Source organism: Canis lupus, chromosome 2 (assembly GCF_011100685.1).
Source record: "Canis lupus familiaris isolate Mischka breed German Shepherd chromosome 2, alternate assembly UU_Cfam_GSD_1.0, whole genome shotgun sequence".
Taxonomy (NCBI): Eukaryota; Metazoa; Chordata; class Mammalia; order Carnivora; family Canidae; genus Canis; species Canis lupus.
Window position 1 is genome coordinate 64,307,729 of NC_049223.1, and position 15,172 is coordinate 64,322,900.

The 15,172-nt window shown below is 57.2% G+C and overlaps 1 protein-coding gene across 2 annotated transcripts in view; it reads right to left on the reverse strand.

Moving 5' to 3' along the window:
- Positions 1–10,281, reverse strand: part of ADCY7 (adenylate cyclase 7) — a 37,925-nt gene extending 27,644 nt beyond the window's left edge. Inside the window, exon 1 of one of the 2 annotated variants that reach the window (XM_038531076.1) lies at positions 10,225–10,281. The gene's annotated coding sequence lies outside the window, so the exon portion shown is untranslated. Of the gene's footprint in view, positions 1–4,155; positions 4,282–10,224 lie in introns of those variants that run through there. The other variant, XM_038531074.1, reaches the window with a different exon arrangement.
- Positions 10,282–15,172: the final 4,891 nt, after the last annotated feature.

The window sequence follows — 15,172 nt, forward strand, 5'->3', positions numbered from 1 at the left end:
ATCCCTACATGCATGGACTGGGGTCTGGGGGCAGCTGCCACATTCCCAGCAGGAACCTGTGTTGAGGGAGCAGCCCCAGCCCAAGAGTCCAGGCCCCCCACTCTCTCCAGACCTGCCTCGAAGCCTGGAACTGGGACAGGGCAGGTGGTAGAGGGGAGGGGGGCCATACATTGTGGGAAGGCTCAGGGCTGTCATGAGTGGCCCCTGGAGAAAGCTGTGAAGGAAAGGCAGTCCAGAGCCCCCAGAGGTAGAAGAGAAGGGTCCCCAGAGTCCCTGAGCCCGAGTGAAGCCCTGCAGTGAGCGCCCACCCTAGACCCAAGAGCCACCTCAGACACCTCTGCAAGCTCCTATTCCACAAATTCCAGGGCCAAATTGGAAAAAAAAAAAAAAAAAAAAACATATTTTGGGTTTGAGGGACAGAGGCCAGGGGTCCTGGATCCCTCTGCTGCCTCCAGGTTCAGGCAGGTGCCCATAAGCCTTGGCACTTTTTTAACCCGGGCAACTCTGTGGGGGCCCGGCCCAGGGCTCCCAAAGTGCCTGAAGTGCTTAGGCGGCAGAGCTGACTTCTACATGAAATATCCACTTATGCATGTTGGCAGCTAATTTAAAAATGCGAGTTATGCACCCCACTAATTAGTAACCTCTAACTCTGAGCTAACCAGTTTCAATTCCACACAAAGCATGTTTTGAGCACTAACCACACACGCTTAGCCCTGTGTTGCAGGGTTTACAAAACAAGATAAGGTCCCTGCCCTGAGACGCCCCCAGTGCAGGGCTCCCCTGAACCAGCTCTTTACAGTCACAGGAGCGGAAACACTGTCACGCCAGGGGCCAATGCACACATATCCACTCTCATCTTCAGAACCTGTGGAGGCCAAGGTATCACAGCCGTTGTACAGACACAGAACTGAGCCCAGAGAGGTTGAGCGGTGCACGTAAGGTCACATAGCTGGAACTCCTTGGTGGAAGGCCTGGGCTTCAAGTATACGCAACACCACCTGGCCCTCTGGCCTGCTGCCACACTCCGGTGGGCCAGGACCAGACCGCCAGGCCGAGAAACTCCGAGGGGCTGGGACAGCATCCCCCCGCAGGTGCTCTCTCCCACAGGCAAAGCCCGCAGACCAGAGCTGGGTGCGGCCAGGACACCCCAGAACTGACCTGCCCTTCCAGGGGCACGAAGCTGGCTGAGGCAGGAGTGGAGAGGGAAGGAGCAGTTGGAAGGTTCCCGGGGGCCCGTGGGAACCCAGGCCTGGTAAACACAGCTCTTGGGGATCTAATTAGGCCACTTCCTGGGCAACAGCAGGCAGGAGAGAACATGGACAATAGACAGCCCTGGGCACAGGGACCTCAGCCCATGTGGGGACCTGGTCTCGCTCCTGGGACAGAGGGCAGGACAGGGCTGGGAGCAGAGATGCATTCATCACTCCTGGAGAGGTAGTCTGGGAGCCCCCTGGCAGCATCTCCACAGGCCAGCTGCTCCCTAGCAGCAGTCCCCCCAAAACCAGACACAAAGGCCTCCTGCTTCTGTGGGCAGGCTTCGAGGCCTCTGTCCAATCACCTGTTCTTCTGCTGGTTGCTGACGCAGCTGGCAACTGGGAGGGCAGGGAGGCCATAAGATGAAGGCCCTGGATAAAGGAACCACTTCGCCACGTGTCCAACAAATGACCCTGCAGCCTCGAGGACCTTGCCCACCTCAGTGACGTGAAGCTCATCACCTCTCGGGGCAATCTTCTCCATCAGTGGGCAATCCTTTGGGCTCAAAGTCCCACCTCAGGTCAAGCGAAGCCCTACCTCCCTGTCACACCCTCACCCCCGCCCCTCTGGTTCTGTCTGAAGTCCAAAAACACCAACGGCAGAGATAGGCACTTGGGACAGTCCAGGGGGGCCAGGGACCCCTCACTGCTATTCACACCTCACAATCACTCTGGTGGGGAGCAGGGCAAGTAGCCCCCTTTTACAGAGGAGGGGAACCTCCTTCTGCCAGGATTGTCTCTCCCACTGTCAGTCCCCTGGCTCAGGGGCCGCGAGACCCAGGCAGGCTCATCAGTATCGTCCCCCTCAAGCCCCAGTGACTGGTTTAGGGACGGTGCTGTGACCAAACTCCTCTCAGTGAGAACGCTCTCTGGGACTCATACTGACCCACGGGAAAGATACTCTCTTGCTGGTGACCTACGGCTGCTGGCAGCCACTTGAAGCCACCACAAGAGACAGTCCACCGAGAACAAAGCCAACACAGGAAACTGGAGAGAGACAGAGGCTTGAAAATCCCTCCCCACACCCCTGGATCCAGCTCTGCCTGAATGAAGCTCAAGCAACCTCCAGATAATTTAATCGCACCAAACAGCACGCCTCTGTGGGCTGAAGTCAGTTTGAGTTTCTGTGGCTTGCAACCAAGAGTGCCAAGGTTCATGTTGGGCCTTCTGCCCCAGTTTACTGCACCCAGGAACCCTCCCTGATGGTCCAGGGGCAGGGAGCAGGGTCCAGGGTCAGAAGGACAGAGTCCAGGGTCAGGGGGCAGAGTTAGGCTCAGAGTTGAGAGTGGGTCCCTGCAGACAAGGCTGGTCCTCCTGGACAGGCCTGGGCCAAGGACGCGAAGCCCCCTTCCCTCATACTTCGCTTACCATGTCCCAAACTCTACAGCCCAGGGCCAGCCATTCTGCACAGGACCTAGGGCAGCAGGTAGCTGGAGCAAGGGGACTCCCCACATCTTCTCTCAGTGGCCTCCAGAGACTCACCTCTGCAGGAGGAATTAGGGAGTCCAGGGGCATACTCAGGTATAAATGGATCCCAAGGGAATCCACTTCATCCCCCGGCCCCACCAAGCACGCCTGGTGGGCTCTGCGCCCCCTGCAACCCCATGTCCCATGCTAGAGTGGGGTGCGTGATGCCATACACAAAGTCTAGTGAGCACTCACAGCGTGCCCCGTGCTGTGGGCTCTAACTCTGCACACCTGCCCTGCAAGGGAGTAGGACTACTGCTTCCATTTTATGGATGTGGGAACACAGAGAGGTTCAATCATTTTCCTGAAGTCACACAGCTAGCAAAAGAGCACTCGGATTTGAACACTGGTCACCTCTCATCCTGCTCAACGCCCTCACGGTGCTGACAACCACAGAACCCCTTCCTGCCCTCCCCTCTCAAAGTCTAGGACAGAGGGTGGGAGACGCAGTGGACTCCATCAAGGTCCCCCCGTCCGCCTCACAGACGCAAGGCCAGACAGCCATGTCAAGAAGTCTGCTCTGAGCCAGCAAGATCCAGGAGCACCACTTCCTCCAGGAAGCCCTCTGAGCTACCCACACACACCCTCTCCTCCCTTCCCTGCAACTGAGGCAGGACTGTTGTTGTCTCCTTGCCAAACACTGGCTGGCAAGTCTAGGTTCCTCAGCCAGAGAAGCTGCCGGAAATAGAGAGCCAGGACCTCAAATTAGAAGTGCAGGACTGCACCCTCGGAGGTGCTCAGGAAATCCTCCCCCGGCAGAACTGGCTGATCCAGCAGCACCCCCAGGGCTCCCACACCCCTTGGGGAGTTCTAGATCACCTCCGGCCTTCACAGACAGACAGGGCACCCACTTCCTCACCCAAGCAGCTGGCAGGAATCCCAGGCTGGCTTCCTCTGGCCCAGCCCAGCAGGCCCTGGAGCCCTGGTGGCTTCAGAAAGAGGAAGTGGGGGCTCTGGGGTGTGTGGGAGGGGCAGGCAGGCTGGAGGAGACCCCCCCCCCACCCGGGGCCCCTTAGGCCCAGCCGCTGCCCCAAGCCCACCGGGGGACCATGCCACTGCAGCCCAGAACCCAGAGCGCCGACCCAGCACTAGCTCCCTGCATGGACAGGGTCCCTCCCCGGCTGGGTCCCTCCCCGCGGGGTCCCATGCAGACCTTTACTGGCTCAGGGGTCTCACATGAAGGCGCCCCCCTCGGGAGACCCGGCGCTTTGTGAAGGAGCCAGAGGCCGCTGCGCTCAGCGCCGTCCTGGCACGGAGGGGCGGCGGGACCCAGGGACTTCAGCCCCACTGCCCGGCCGCCAGCCTCTCGCGGGCCTCCAGCCGTGGCTCTCCCAGGGCCTGACCTCCGTCCCCACGTGTCCCCCCCGGCGCATCCCCCCCTCCCCAGACACCTGTCAGTGGTCCCAATTGTCAGACATCCCCGCACCGGCCTCACCGAACTCTCGGGGGATGTGTCCCGTGGCTGAGCCCTGGCAGCTGCTCGTGGAAGAGACGGAAGGACAGACAGATGGACGGGTGGCCACACAGATGAGCCACCAGCTGGACTCCTGAACCAGGCAGAAAAGGCAGGGAGACAGCGAGCAGGGCAGCTCTCTCTCGAAGGGGGAGGGAGAGACCATTGGGCGCCGGAAGGGTCTTCCTCAGAAAAGCAGAAGCACTGGGGGCAGGGCACCCGGGGAAGGGGGGGCTCGGGTGGGAGGGGTGAGGGCTCAACCCCAGCTCTGCTCCCCCCGGCCGGGAGCAGTGGGGCTGAAGTCCCCAGGTCCCACTCTGGGCCTCGGTTCTCCTCATCAGTAAACACAGGGCACTGACAGCCAAATCGTGGGACAAGTGAGGTGCGGGATCATGATGGCCAACCATCTGTTTGTGGGCACAAAAGAGAGGGTGAACCTGGAAAGAAGGCTGAGCTTCCGGAGCCGAGGAAGCCCAGCCAGGGGGTCCAAATGGGAGAGACAGAAGCATGAGGCAGGCAGGGCCCCCCCAGGAGGCCACTACTTCATCTCACCACCCCCTGGTGACAAGCCTATGAGGCCGCGAGGCAGGGGCAAAGTCCCCTAATGGGGTGAGCTCCCCACCCTGCTTTCCTCTGACCCCCAGCCGACTTGGCCAGCTCCCGGGGAACACTGGCTCCCCATCATTCTTGGGGTTCAGCACCCATGTCCCAGCCCCAGCTCTGCCGCCAGCCAGCCCTATAACCCTGGGCAAGTCCTGGGCCTCACCTGGGCCCAGGCTTTTCCTCCTCGCCAAGGAATGGTTGGCCCTTCGCTGGGCTGGGCTGGGCGTGGAGTCTGAATCATAAAATGAGAAGGACAACAAGCTGAAGGGGATAGCCTGGGTGTTGTCACCCGGCCCCACAGGGCTCATTCTAAGGGTGGGGCAGGGATTATTCTTTGTACCTGAAGTCCTCCCTTCCACTTCTCCCCTGGATTCAGCCCTCGCCTTGTCAGTCCCTCCTTAAAAATACAAATACCTCATTGACCCCTTACCTCCAAGGCTCCAGCTGCCAGGGATACTAAATCCACTTCACTATCTCCCCTGCCAATTCTAAGGATAGTGACTGCCTGGGAGAAAGTATCCATTTGTCCATGCATTTTCAGAGAGATCCATGCCTTCATTCCTTTAATGGATTTGCACTAGCACCTTCCATGCGTCAAGCACCAGGCCAGATGCCAAGAGGAAACTATGCCCCAGGCACAAGTTCCCAGAAGGCAGAGGCCTCCATGGCCCTCTCTGCCAGGTGCCTGCACACAGTAAGTGCCCAGGCAGCGGTACTTCTTAACTGACTAATCGATCCAACCAAGGACTGTTGGAAAGAACAGTACTGTCCCTGGCTCTTGCCTGAAATTCCACCATTGGTGATTCATTCCTTTAAGCACTCCCCTAAGTTCCCCCTTCAAAATGAAAACACATTCATGCCTGCCTTTAATACATTTCTGATCTCTTTCCCTTTGTTAAGGACAGACAGAAAGGGCTACTCTAGCCTTCAGGGACCTTACCTGGTGCCAGGTGAGGCCCACGATGGCAGGACAGTGGTCTTCCCACCAACTTCATGTTTTTCCCAGGGCCCCACCCAGACAGTAGGTCCAACAGTGAGGAGGCACGCATGGGGTTGGGAGGTGGGCGAAGAGATCCATCTCACACACCCAGAGGCAGATATAACCTAGAGTAACCACGTGAACTAGAGGGCAAGAACAATGTCACTACTCTGCTTGGAGCCTGTTTAAAGAGGCAGGAAAGGGGCACCTGGGTGGCTCAGTTGGTTAAGCGCTGGCCTTTGGCTCAGGTCACAATCCTAGGGTCCTGGGATCAAGTCCTGCGTCGGGCCCTCTGCTCTGCAGGGGGCCTACTTCTCCCTCTGCTGCTCCCCTTGCTTGTGCTCTCCCTCTCTCTCTGTCAAACAAATAAAACCTTTAAAAAATAATAATAAATAAAGAGGGAGCAAAGCCCAGAGGAGATCAAACAAGCTGGATTCATCATTTACACCAAGATAAGAGACCAAGAAACCATGAAAGAATTCTCATAACCATGCCATAGTGGGTAAGTCCTTTCTGACCTGAGAGAAAACTGAAAAGTCACAATGAAAACACTGGTCAACTCAATTACATTAAAAAAAAAAAAAAAATCTACAACAGGGGTGTCTGGCTGGCTCAGTCGGTAGAACATGCGACCCTTGATCTCGGAGTTCAAGCCCCATGCCAGGCATAGAACTTAAAAATAAGAAGTAAATAAATAAATAAACTTATTTGAAAAATCTACTGCAGGGTAAAAGCTATTAAGAGCAAAACCAAAAGATAAGACCAAAATTAAGCAATGAGGGAAATATTTGCAACCCTTATTGTAAAGAGCTAATCTCCCCCATATGTAAAAAGCTCCCATGGATCAATAAGAAAAAGACCAATAACCCAATAGAAAAATGGGAGAAGAGTATGGGCAGAAAGTGCACAGAAAAGCAATACAAATGACTGCTAAACCTTTAGAAAGAAGCTGACCTCACCCACAGTAAGAGAAATACAAATTAAAACTACTACAGAAAATCATTTTTACCTATCTGATTGGCAAAGATCAAAGTATTTATAGAACATTTACAGGCAGCGGCAAAACAGGTGCTCACACTGAGCCTTGGCAGGAGTGTGATTCAGCATAACCTCTGGGGAGGGCAAGTTAGTCATATGTGACAAAATCACTCATGCACAAACCTTTGATGTAATAAATCTCCTCCAAGTAATTTATCTTACGAACACTTTCACATGTAAAATGACACATGTACAAGATTACTCATTGCAACATTACTTACAACAGCAAAAGAAGACCATGTGTCTAGCGTCTACCCTTTAGAAGTTGATGAAATAAATCACAACAGAGCCTTACTGTGGAATGCTATGCAGCTCTCAAAAAGGGTGCAGCAGCTTGAACTCTGCTGTCCTGGGGGATTCGGGGAAAAATCCACATGGCAACAGTAGTGCCCAGAATGGGTAATGCCTGACCCGGGACGCAGGATACCTAAAACTGCTGCTTTCGCAGAGTGAATGAATCTTCAGTTTGTTTCTATTGTCATAATGTAGCTTGTGCAAATAAAAGTTCTTAATAGGGGCGCCTGGGTGGCTCAGTTGGTTGAGCATCTGACTCCTGGTTTTGGCTAATGTCCTGATCTCAGGGTTGTGGGATCGAGTCCTGTTGTCGGGCTCTGTGCTAAGCTTCGAGTTTCTCTCTCCCTCTCTCTCTGCCCCTCCCCCTGCTCTCTCTCTAAAATAAATAAATATATCTTTTTAAAAATAAACAAATAAACTAAAAACTTGGGGCGCCTGGCTGAATCATTCAGAAGAGTGTGCCACTCTTGATCTTAGGGTCATGGGTTCAAGCCCCATGTTGGAGGATAGAGATCACTAAAAGAAATAAACCTTAAAATAAATAAATAAACTAAAAAATAGAGACTCTACTGGAAAAACTCAGGGCAATAGAAGGTAACTGAAAATTAAGGTGACACATATGCTAACATGGAAAGACGTGCTCCTGACACGTATAATGGTATGTGTGTGAACACATGTAAGTATGTATGTGACTACCTAAAAAATAAAACCTGTTTTAAAAAAGACAGACAGACATCTCAAAGTCCATCCCATCTCAGCTGCACAACCCCGAGAAAGCTCCTTACCTTCTCTGTGCCTCAGTTTCCCTCATTTGAAAAAAGGGAGAATTATGTCCTGACCAGGCAGGGCCTTGAGAGGATTCTAGGGGGTAATGCAGGAAGGGTGCGAGGCTGCACCTGGCTCAATGCACCCAAGTCGAGAGGACAAGTATCAAGTTGGCAGCAAGAGCCAAGATGTCTGTCCCATCCCCACCACCCTGACCCTGTCGTGAGCCCTGGCCCCCCACTCTGCCCTGGAAGTGGCCTGGCCTAAAAGTGGTCACACCTAAAAACTGCTGTCGGGGACTCTTGAGCAGCAACAGGGCCTGACACCCCCTGAGCGAGGACCATCCACCCAAGCTGGGTTCAGGGGGAGGAGGGGGGATGGTGGGCGCAGAGAGAACTGCCATCTAGCACCCTAAGCAGCATCAGGACCTCAGGCCACGCAGGCCTGCTCCAAGGAGAGAAAGGGTAAACACCAGCCCTCAGGACAGGTTCTGCAGCCTCTGAACCCAACTGAGAGACCCCCAGCAGCCCCTGAGCACCTCCACTTCAGTGAGCACCTGCCAGGAACAGACCAGGGCAGGACCCTGTTGGCCTGCCCCCCAGGGTGAGGGTGCCCTTGCTCTCACTCTATTTCCAGCCAGAGGTAGACTCTGGAATCTTAACCTACTTGTCCAAAGCCCCCCAGCTGGGAAGCAGGAGAGCTGGGATTCAAACCCAGACTTGCCCCAGTCCAAAGCTCGAGCTCTTTCTTAACCCTCTGTCCACATTTCCACCAGCAAAGCCACAAACAGCTACACACACACAAGGTCACACCCACCCACACTAGTTTCTGGTCACCAGCAGTACAGGGCTTGACAGTCTCCTCCTCTTTTAAAGATTCCTTGTACCCAGGGGCACCTGAGTGGCTCAGTGACTGAGTGTCTGCCTTCTGGCTCAGGACGTGATCCCAGGGTCCTGGGATCAAGTCCAGCATCAAGCTCCCTGCATGGAACCTGCTTCTCCCTCTGCCTGTGTCTCTGCCTCTCTCTGTGTGTCTCATGAATAAATAAATAAAATCTTAAAAAAAAAAAGTTTCCCTGTACACATTAGCAATTAAAGGCTCTGAGAAGTCCTTCAAGAAAGAAACCAGCTGTGTTAAACACATTTAAACATTTCCCAATCTCTTTGATTCAAGGGGCTTTTTTTGCATTAATCTCCAATGAACTCCTTTTGGGAAGTACTGACTGTGGAGCTCAGAGCTCCTCCCCGAGCAGCTGTGGTCCACAGAGGCCACTATTCTCTCCTTTTCTGAAGCCTAGGAAGCTCCCTCAGGCTGGAGGCCCCACTGTCCCATCTCCATCTGACTCTGGGTTGGGCTGGATAGACACATGGGAGGACAAGCCAGTACGCAGCCCAGGGGAGCAGCCCTTGCCTTGGCCTCTGGGATAGGGATGAGGAGAAGATGGGAGGAAGGGCCTGGGTATACATACAGCCCCTGCCCTCAGGCAGTTTTTAGCTGGGGAAGCAATCTGCCCTGGAGATGAGAAAGCAAGAAAGAGCTCTAAATACCAACCACGAAAAGACCCTCCCGTTGCACTTCCTGTCTCTCTCAGGCAATGCACGGAAGTAGGCCACCTGCCTCAGTTTCCCCACCTGCCACAGGCAAAGCAGTGCAGGGGACAGAGCCCTGGGCAGAGTGTCAGGAGACCCAAGCTAAAGTCCGATCTCAGCCTCTCGCTCACTCTGGTCCTTTCCCGCTCAGACGAGCAGAGAAGTAGGCCACAGAGAGGTCACTGGGAAAACACGATGGGCAGACACCCCCGCCCAGATCTCAGCAGGCCACTCTGTCGCCCCGGCCATTCATGGAGCCCAGCGAGACATCACTGTCTAGTCTGGGCCCCCAAAGTCCCCGCCTAGTCCACAGACCCCGCCACAGGCTCCCCCGGCACCGGCCACCAGAGTGCCCAGGCCTGATCCAAGGTGCCGAGACCCCACTTCCTCAAGACTTCCTGAGACCTGGAGTGAGGTCAAGGGGGGCTCGTGATGGGCAGGGGCCCCGCGGGGTGAAGCCCAGCCCAGAGCCCGGAAGAGCCCTTCTGCAGGGGAAGCACTTCTGGCTGACCTCCCTTACCCCCAGCCCACAGCCTGGCTCCTGGAGCTGTACCCGCACAGGGGCCTCAGGGGACCCCCCGCAGCTAAGCTCCCTACTTCTTCCTTCCACAGACTCCTGCCTTCCAGATCCAGGCTCCTCTGGGCACAGGAAGCCACTGTGATGGAGCCCCCGGCCACGGCAGCCCCATGCACCCCCAAACACAAGCCTCCCCTGCGGAGGGCCTGCCAGGGCTCCTCGCACCTGTCTGGGTCCCCCAGAACACCAAGCTCAGTCCTGCTCACCCTCTGGCCAAAAGACTCCTCCGGGGCTTCCAGAGGCCTCTTTCGCGAGTGTATGATTTGACTTATTTCAGTTCCCCAAACAAGCTCCGCCCTTCTGTCTCCAGGCTCTGGCCGCCTAAAAAGCACTGCCTACCTCCCCACCCCCAGAACCCCCCAAGCCCTTGCAACTCCTGCCCAGCCCTTCAGAGCCAGGCTCAGCTGCCACCTCCCCGGAGAGGGCTGCCCAATTCCCCCCTAACTTGGATTTGGTACCCACACTGCCCACCAAGACACAGGGCACCTGGCCCATCACTGCCTGGCCACAGGACGCCCCCCACAAGCCTGGTGTCTGGGTACACAGTGCCCAGCTTCCAGAACCCAACAGCCGGCTGGCACAGAGGGGACACTTAAAACCCAAACTCCAGGGACTGAGCCAAACACAGCGTGTGCTGAATTCAGGGCATTCGGGGGCCGGGCCCAGCCCTGCTATCCCTGCTCCTGTCCTGTGAGCTCCGCCCTCAGCCGCAGCTTCTCACCTGAGCAGTGGGAACAAAAATGCTCCCAGCCCCCTGGCCCATTCTGGCAGTGAAATGACCTCATGGCTGTAAAACCTCCTTATAGGGGATCCCTGGGTGGCTCAGCGGTTTAGTGCCTGCCTTTGGCCCAGGGCGCAATCCTGGAGTCCCGGGATCGAGTCCCACGTCAGGCTCCTGGCATGGAGCCTGCTTCTCCCTCCTCCTGTGTCTCTGCCTCTCTCTCTCTCTCTATGTCTATCATGAATAAATAAATAAATAAATCTTTGAAAAAAAAAAAAAACCTCCTTATAAATCTAGAAACTTCACACACTTAGGCACCGCCCACAGGAGAACAGGCCCTCTTCATGGGGTCCAAGCTCCTCCATCCCACCAGAAAGCAGGGCCCTACAAAGGGATGCCGAAGCGCTGGTCCCGGTCCCTGCCACAGGCACTGCCTGGCACTCAGGCACCCCCTCCCCGCAGTGGCTCCAGGGAGTCTGGGTGCTTCAAAAGAGGACGCCTCCCCATTAGCCTGGGCCCCCCCATCAAAGCAGCACCTCCAGCTGACTTCAAAGGGTTCCTCCTCCCCCAGCCGGATGAGCCCGAGGGAGACAGGTGTACGAGGCCAGCAGTAGGGATGGGCAGAGCCAGGAGGCCCCCGGCCCTGGGGAGATGTGCGGGCGGTGGAGTCGGGCTGCCTACTGCAGAGGTGGGGAGACTGAGGCGAGCGGCCTCCCATCCACAGTGCCACCTCTTAGTGAGATCAGGGGAAACTGGGCCCCACACACGGCTCTAATCTAAATGCACACCGGCCCCAAAGCTGTGGCACCTGTGGGACTCAGTCTTCCCATCTGCACAGAGGGGCTGGGCCGCAGGCTCCCGCCTCTCCCTGCTCAGCCGGCCAGGGAGCCCGGCAGCCATCCACCTGAGTCAGCGGCACCAGAGGTAGGGACGCCGAACTACTCCCAGGGGCAACAAGGACCTGGATCCCAGAAGACAAAGAGGTGCCCACCGGGGTACTCTGGGTCCTGAGGCGCGGGTGGTGGCACCGCCTATGACACGCATGGCCCCGCGTTCCCTAAAAGCCACGCCTGCTGTGCTGCCAACTCCAGGTGGGCACAAGCTCCTCCCTAGGTCATGAGGGCTCCCGCCCCCATCACCTCCAGCCGGGCCCAGGAGGAAGCCCAAGAGGTAAGCCCTGAGGGCCATGTCTGGGAATCAGGGTACCCACAACAAAGACCTCAGTTTGTTTCTCTCCCCCTGGGCACAGTCCTAGGTAATTCCCTCCAGTGGTCAACGTGGGTAAGGGTACAGACCAGGGCATAAAGGGGAGGATGGAGAGAGGAGGGGGATGACTACAGAGCAAGGGGGGCGGGGCTGCCAAGGGACTGACTCCAGAGCAGACTGCAGGAGCCTCCTCTTCTCCTGAGTTTGGGGACCCCTGAAGGGGAAGCCCTCACATGGGTGACCTGTGCCTGGAAGAGGTGTGAGGCAGGGCAGCAGTCAGCAGAGGGGCTGCACAGGCAGAGAGGGAAGGGGTGAGGCCAGTGCGCTGGCCGAGTCAGGTTGGGGGTGCTGGCCAGAGTGCACAAGTGGCCCCAAGGGGTAGAACTGGCCTGCAACAGGGGGGCTGGGACCAGAGGACCCCAGAAGCCAGAAGAAGGTGCTCAAACGTGACACAGGCGGGAGAACTGGTGGAGGGTGTGTGTCAGAGGAACCCAGGAAGCCCGCCAGCCCCCTCGCCTGGGTCCCACCCCACGGGGACACAGGGCCAGTGCTCAGACAGCACCTGGGAAAGAGCTGCCGTCGGGGTCACAGGAGAAGGGATGGCAGGAGAAGGGACGATCCAGTGTCATGAGAGAAGGGTCATGGAAGAGGAACTGAGCCACCTCTGACCCAAGGCTCACCCCACCCCAACACCTAGAGGGCTCGCAGGGGAAAATCGGGAAAGGTGGGTACTCCGGCCCACGTCTGCTCCCGGGATCCACCAACACCCCAAGCCTGACAGGGCTGGCTGTGAAATCTGGGGGCAGCAGCAGGTCAAGCCAGATGCCCAGGGCCAACACATGGGCGCCCTGCCACCCGCCCTGGGGGCTGGGGGTGGGAGAAGCTCTCGTGGGTGGGTGGAGGCAGAGCCTGAGGCGGGGGCAGAGCTGGAGGGCCCAGGCAGGGGAGCGGCTGGAAGGCTCGGGCCACCAGCAGGGCAACTCCTGCCCTGGGTGTGCCGGGCCCAGACACTTGGGAAGAGTTTTCCAGGTGTATGTGGCTCTCTGGGCAACCTGCCTGGGCACGGCCACTTTACAGATGTGAGAGGACAATTAGCCAGAGGCTGCAGGCTCCCAAGGAGGCCCCTCCCCCAGCCCTTCCCATCCTGACCACCCAGGTCCCTTCCCCAGCCACGTCCACCCTCCCACCCGAAGCAGGACAGGCAGAGGAGAGCCCCCAAACACAGCTACATGGCAGCGGTAACACCTCCCCTCGAATCGTGGCTCTGCGGCACCAGATGCAACGTGTCACCCTGTTTAAGCCTATAACCACCTGATACATGGGGAACCATGAGCAACCCATTTTGTGGATGCCAGAACCTGGCTCAAATACCTGGGCTCACCTCACTGGCAGCAGGCAGAGTGAGGCCCCGGGGGAGGGGGCTGGACCCAACGACCTCCAGAAGACCCCTGCCTCTCTGGCTGTTCAGATGTGATGGTCTCGTTCACTGAACCCAACTAACTCCCCGCTCGCAGCTGCACAGATCTTTTCAAACATGCTAAATACCCAAGAGGCCACCATCCCAGCTCCCCCTCACCCCCTCCCTGAGACCGGGCCCCATGGAAGGCTAGAACCAGCCACTCTGATTGCGGTGTGCGGGGTGACCCACTCTGCTCCCTGAGCAGTCCCAGAACGGTCCCGGCTGGATGAACCCTGCCCTCAGCCTGGGCAACTGAAGATGGAAAGTTGCCATTGGCTCAGAGTGAATGTGCCCCGCGCCCTCTTTCTCCAGGACAGGAGAAAGGATGTGGGGCACTGAGGGGTGCGTCAACAGCCACCTCTCAACGATCTCCCCTAGGATAGGATGGCAAGTCATAGGATATCCAAAGGGTCAGATCACACAGCACCCAGTGGAAGCAGGACCCCAGGACACGTCCCAGGAGGCAGGGCCCAGGTTTGGAAGAGCCCCGAGCCTGAGCCAGCCCAGCCCAGCCCCAGTGCAGCAGGTGCAGACAGGGGACAGGCCAGGCCCAGGGTTGGGGACCTACTCCAGGGAACCAAATTTCTCATTCCCCACAGTGACGATCCCTCTCCCACTAACCCTTCAAAGCCAGCCAAGCCCTGGCTCTGCTGGGCCGCACCCAGCCTCTCCAAAGAGGAGGCACCTTGTCCTGACCCCACCGTAGGCCTCAGACATGGTGGCTCTCTGTGACAGTGTGTGTGCCTGGAGAGCCCTGCTGACTGCCTCGCTGTGTGACCCAGGACAGCAAAGTGCCCTGCTGGGCCTCTGTCTTCTCCTCTGCAAAGTGGGGCTGCAGGGTACCTACCACACAGGGTGGGGGTGAGCAAAGCAGGAAATGGGTCAGACCAAGAGTTATAAACTGTAAAGGGAGGATGCACGTCCCCACAACAACATCTGAGAGAAAGTCTGACCTTTCTCTCCTCTTGAAAAAGAACTTTGGCCTGTTTGTGGAGGCCCTCGTCCTGTCTCATGGCATCACTCGCTGCCTGGGCCCTCCCTGCACCCACCCCCACTCCTCCGGGACCCACAGGAAGACAGCCCCTCTCAAGACTCACTCCTGGCCAAGGGGCCCCTCGAGACCCCCCTGTCTCCAGCCCCCAGAAAACGGCTGCCAGTAAACAGCCACCGCTTCGCACTAAAACTCTACAGGACAGGACACTCTTCCCCCCACAAAGTTCACACCTTCCCTTCTGAGGGCCCAGAATCCGGAACAATTGGAGAGCCTCCCTCCCTCTGCACCCACACCTCACATCGGAAGCCACAAGAAAACCCCGGAAGGCCCCCATCTGGAGGTGGGGAGACCCACAGCTTGGTCAGAAACAGACCCTCCCAGAAGAGACCCTCCCAGGCTCCGGGCCTGCAGACGCCTGCACTTCCGGCTGAGCCGGTCCCTCTGCACTTCCTCTTAGGTCTGCTCACTTCTCGTTTCAGTATCTTCTTCAGCCTTGTCCCAGGCACAGAGACCCCAGGAAGTCACAGATCCAAGGTCCCATGCACAGGTGGCTCTTTTCTTTCTCAAATGCATCAAAATAAATACCTAGCAAATTTTAAACACGTCCGTCCACAGATGGGCTAAACACCCCTCCCCCAGAGCCCCCATCTGGGAAATGCTGGCCTCGTCACTCTCACCTCGGCCACCCTCACGTCCACCCTCACGTCTGGGGCCGACGGCCCACGGCCATGCAGCCATCCAGACAGAGACGGCCCTGGACTCCGGCCACCCGGC